We start from the raw sequence: 5,656 nt of genomic DNA, 5'->3' as shown, positions 1-5,656 counted from the left end.
TGTTTTTAAAGTTCAGGGCTGCAGTTCAGTGGAAACAAAGTGGATATTATCAAAATACTAATGAAAAATGAATTGAAATCCTTAAGCAAAACTTAATGTGAATGTATGTAAATATAATCTGCTCTTTTTTTATCTGTTATGTTGATTAAAAACTTTAAAAAATGATACCCGCTCTATTTATAAAAAATTTAAAAAAATTAAAAAATAATTATATAAAAATAAAATAAAATAAATAAAAAAATGACCGGGCTTCATTTATATGTGGCTGTGTGTGAAAAATGTTTGGGATGGCGTCGTTTCCGCCCGCATGTGCAACACTAAACGAGCATATCCACGAAACGTCACGCGCACCTTGGTGCATCTGTTATCCTTTATTCAATGCCCGTTATGCACATGCAGCTGGGTGGGCGCGCGGGGTTGGCCTACATTAGATATCACACTACGTCACAACACCCCATGTCCTATTAAGCTAACACCCATGCCGTACCCCATTTGCTACAACAACAGCCATCCCTAACACAATATGCTTACAACACACAGCGGCTTTTATGTAAGTATTTTCAAGTACGATTTAGACTTAGGGTTCCGACATAAAAATTCTGGGTTCAAATTAAACACAGAAAGAAAAAACAGCATGTCAGCATCAATTTGAACATGTTTTTGACTTGTTTTCAATGATTTTTCTTCGTTTTAGCAGTTGAAGAGCAGATGCATGATGGGAAACCGAAGCGCGCTGCCTACGTCATCACGTCTTGTGCGGTTCTTTGTCGCCCCCTGGTAAAATAATGGAGGAGCTGCAGTGAAAAACGCAGCGGGGTCCTGGAGGCGGAGTCCAACGAGTCTTGACGCCCTGCGGCAACATTTCAAGTGAAGATGGCAGCTGCTGTGAAGCTGCGGTCATGTTTGCTGCTTTCAGCTTTAGTTTTGTACGTGGGGAGCGCGAGCATCAACTGCTCAGTGTTTTACCTCCAGTCCAGTGTGACATTTTTGTTGCGCTAAACCCTCAGTAGCTGTTAGCAGGGAAGCTAACTAGCTACTAGCTGTTGAGCCACCTGTCATGAACATTTAGGAGCTTTTAGTCGGACTAAATGTGATTTATAATACGTTATTTTATGTTTAAAACCGTGTTCTATTGGTACTGGTGTTAGTTTTATTTTAATGTGACTGTCGCTCTCAAGTAAAAAGCTAATTCTGTTATAAGAGATGAAAGCTCTGCGATGACGTTACATTCAAAGCAGTCTGCTCCTCAGATAAATAGTTATTATTTATCTGAGGAGCAGATAAGTAATAACTATTTATACTACTTATTCATTATTTATATATTAACATTATTATTATTTATATATGAATGTTTCTGGTGTTTTCTTGTTTTTTATTTTTTAATTAGCACCCACCAGTGCTGGCAAAACTCTGGTGTCAGAGCTGCTGATGCTGAAGCTCATACTGGAGACCAGAAGAAAAGCTCTCTTCATGTTGTCATTTGTTTCTGTGGCCAAAGAGAAGATGCTCTACCTTCAGGTGATGAAAAGATGGACAGAACACACGCATGCTTTGTACTCCTTTATGCTTCTCTGCAACTGTCTACATTTTTATTTGCATGTCCTTCTTTGCAGAGCGTATTTGAAGAAGCTGGTGTTGGTGTGGAGGGCTCCATGGGCAGCACATGAGCTGCTGGAGGCTTCACAACACTGGATGAAGCTGTTTGCACCATAGAAAAGCTCATTCTTGAATCAACACACTCATTGAAGAAGATAACATGGGTCTCTTAGGTATTACATCTGTTGTAACTGTACACAGATATAAAAATGTCAATTTTAAAGAAAGTTAGTTTGAAGATTTGCTTCAAAATCTTGTATGTAAATAATAATTTTTCTTAATGCACATATGGACTAACAGATGAAATGATACCTCAATAGAACATAGTGATATGTGAGTTGTTCAGTGTTTTATTTCTGCTAGGAATGGTGGTGGTAGATGAGTTACACATGGTTGGAGGTTCTGGAAGAGCATACCTGCTGGAGCTGCTCCTCACCAACATTCTCTACATTGCACAGAAGCAGAACAGCACAGGGTCTGTGTCCCTACCGTTGTTGTTGCAATCCTTTTAGTTTCTTTACAGAATGTGTTCATTGATCTTTCTGCAGGTCTCTTTCCGACGGTGTACAGATAATGGGGATGGGCGCCACTTTGCCCAGTCTCTCTCTCCTGGCTGGCTGGTTAAATGCAGAGCTTCACCAGACACACCACAGACCTGTGCCTTTGCAGGAACATCTCAAAGTGGCTCTGACAGCTACGATAAGAGCCTCTCTGTGGTGAGGCAGTTCACTCCTGCTCTCAGTGTCAAGGTAACTGGGATTATTAACAATTCAGAACTGGTACAAAGTTTTCCAAAGATTACTTGAGTACTGTAAGGCACAGATTGGCTCACAAGTCGTTTAAACATCACAGTCATTTAACAGCAAAACATTTTCCATCTTTTTTAGTTCAGAATTTCTTCTCAACTTCTGATTCACATGTTGATCTTGTTTAAATTAAAATTCTTAAAGTCTTAGTCATTTTTAATAGAAAACACAGTTTTTTATCATGAAATATTTTTATATAGTTTTTACAAAGTGGTTATTTTTTGCCATTATGCTTGCAATGAAAACTCACTGTTGGAAATTGTATGTACCTTTTTTATATTTATAAACACACATTTTTAGTAGAAAATGTATAAATTTTTTACAAAAAGTTGATTGCTGGCATCAAAACAAATGTGCATTCATAAAAATGTGTTTTCAGTCAGACAAACTACAGTATAAAGGACAAACTAAATAAATGATAGCTGTCTGCTTTGTTTACATTTTGTATTGAATGACAACTATTTTAGTTGTGGTTAAATGTGTTTTTTGATGATCTTTTTCTTACGACCGTTAATGTGAGTGCTTGTTATTTTTTGTTTAAAGGGCGATGATGAACACACGGTGAGTTTGTGTTGTGAGACGGTGGGAGAAGGCCACTCTGTGCTCCTGTTCTGCTCCTCAAAGAACTGGTGTGAAGAACTGGCAGACATCATCACTAGAGAGTTCTTTAGCCTCAGACAAACTGGTAGGACTGAGAGTAAAATATGAAGGACATCATGTACTTGACAGTATAATTCAGAATTGACTGAATGAAAACAAACTTGGTGAAACGATTGCGTATGTTTCTGCAAGCTTTCATAAGCCCGTCGAAGGCCAACGTATTATGGTCTAGTCTCCGTGCGCACATCTGTAAACTTTCTCTTGTTTCACCTATGACTTCTGATCTGCTTAAGATAATTTAAAGACACTTCATACACATTTGTACCAACATTAAACAGCATGTCACATACACATTCCATCAGCCCAGCTCTAAGGTTAAGGTCAGAAATAAAGGTCAAAGGTTATACAATGTCTTTGCTTTTCTAGTCCATTACTACAGATTGTTCTTTTTCAGTCTAGTAGTTTGTTGACAGGTGTATAGTACTCTGTATGTGGTACTCCTGTTTGCTTTGAGTTGGGTATTGTTTTTGACTAGAACGTATCAAAAAGCTCTAATTGTGTTGTGTTTATTCCAGATGGTCTGGGTGAAGCTCAGCCTCAGCAGGTGGATCTGAATCAGGAGGGCCTGGTGGATGTTATGGCTCAGCTGAGGTGAACTCCAACAGGTTTAGACCCCACCCTGCAGCGCACTGTGCCGTGTGGGGGGGGGGGGCTTTCTTCATGCTGGTGAGCACATGCACACTGCAGAATGCAACCTTCTTTTTAATCAAATAACATATGAACATAAGACGAGTTTTACTCTGCAGGGTTGACATTTGATGAGCGTGACGTGTTGGAGGGAGCGTTTCGTCAGGGCCTGGTCCGAGTCCTGGCTGCCACGTCTGCCCTCTCCTCAGGGGTTAATCTTCCAGCTCGACGGGTCATCGTCAGAACCCCGACATTCAATGGACGCTTGCTGGACCCGCTCACTTACAACCAGATGGCAGGACGAGCGGGGAGGAAAGGAGTGGACGCAATAGGTATGAAGGAAAGAAAGAGGATTATTCTTTATTTGTTACTTTTGGAGTTTTCAGTGTTTTGTCTCTTCCTGTACTGTAGGTGAAAGTGTGCTGGTGTGTAAACAGGCAGAGCGTCAGAAGGGTATTGGTCTTTTTAATGGGGCTCTTCAGCCAATCAGCAGCTGCCTGGTGAGAAGGGGGGGAGAAGGTGTGACCAGCAGCATGCTCAGAGCCATCCTGGACGTACGATCAATGTCCAAACTTAAAATTCACACCGTTCAAGTTCAAGGTTCTTTATTGTCATTCACATCACATGTGGTACATGAGGTGGAATGAAACTGTGTACACAGGGTCCCATTCAATCTGCATGTTGCTGTTATTAAACTATTTCCCCACTGTACTGTCATTTTTTATCATGTTAGGTGATTTGTATTAAAGTATTTAATAAGTAACTTTGTTAGGTTGTCTGTTTTTATCCTCTCCAGATAATTGTTGGTGGCGTTGCCAGCACTCCACAGGATGTGAGGCAGTATGCTTCATGTTCACTTCTAGCTGCAAGCATGAACTGTGACGGCAAGAAAGAGTGTAATGAAGAGACGAACAGAGGAGCCGTTGAGGCCTGTGTTGAATGTTTGTTGCAAAATGAATTCTTTAGTGTTCAGGACGGACAAGGTGATGCTCAACCAGTCATTACTTTTAACTCCACGTCTGCAAATTGAACAGCTCTGCTACACAGCAACACAACAACAACTGACTTCTAACAGTTTTTATTTGACTTATTTTCACTTTAAGATTAATTATTGTACATTCTCTGATTATTCTGTGTTTCCAGATGAGAGGTACTGTCCCACCCAACTCGGTGCCGCCACTCTTTCCTCCTCTCTCTCCCCTCAAGAAGCTCTGGGAATGTTTGCAGATCTCCAGCGGGCCATGAAGGGCTTTGTACTTGAAAATGATTTGCACATTCTGTATTTGGTATGCACGCATTAAATGTACTTTTATTTAAAATATAATAATTTAATACAATTAAGAAACAACTCTTGTGTTGTAATTTTCAGATCACCCCACTGTACGCAGAGTGGACCACCATAGACTGGTATCAGTTGTTCTGTTGTGGGAGCAGCTGCCGTCATGGATGAAGAAAGTGGTGGAGCTGGTCGGTGTCCAGGAGGGTTCCTAGCTCGATCTGTCAGCGGAAAACTTGTTGTCAAGACAGAGAAGCAGCTCAGACACATGGCTATTCATAAACGGTAAAGCCCACTTCATCACATCACACACATAAAATAACTTTAAGCACATCTTTTGCTAACAACTTCTTATATTCACATTTCTTCTGATCAGTTTAGAACAACATATTTAGCTCAGCTATTTCATGAGACAGAAGAATGGAGGATAAAACCAAAGAGAATCAAAAAGTCTCTCCTGCACACTGTCTAAGCTTGCAGAAATGTATTGTTTGAATCTTTTGGTCAGTCGTCACGTTTGCTTTCTATCCTGGTCAGTTCATGTACCTTTACTAGAAGCTTACATGAATCTGATTTGGGTGGCAGTTCACTTAACTTCGTTCTGAATTTCATTATTATGTGCACATTGATTGAAAACACTGAGGTCATTATCCTGATGCATGCTCAATAATCCAGGTAGAAAATCTACAAA

General features: G+C 40.2%; 1 pseudogene; it reads left to right on the top strand.

The window, feature by feature from the left end:
* LOC119429274 overlaps nucleotides 1–5,290 on the top strand; it is an 11,788-nt pseudogene extending 6,498 nt beyond the window's left edge.
* The last annotated feature ends 366 nt before the right edge of the window (nucleotides 5,291–5,656 follow it).

The sequence above is a fragment of the Nematolebias whitei genome, unplaced genomic scaffold (genome assembly GCF_014905685.2).
Source record: "Nematolebias whitei isolate Nwh7 unplaced genomic scaffold, NemWhi1 Nwh_scaf_281, whole genome shotgun sequence".
NCBI classification, from domain to species: Eukaryota; Metazoa; Chordata; class Actinopteri; order Cyprinodontiformes; family Rivulidae; genus Nematolebias; species Nematolebias whitei.
This window is presented reverse-complemented; position numbering and strand designations above follow the sequence as displayed.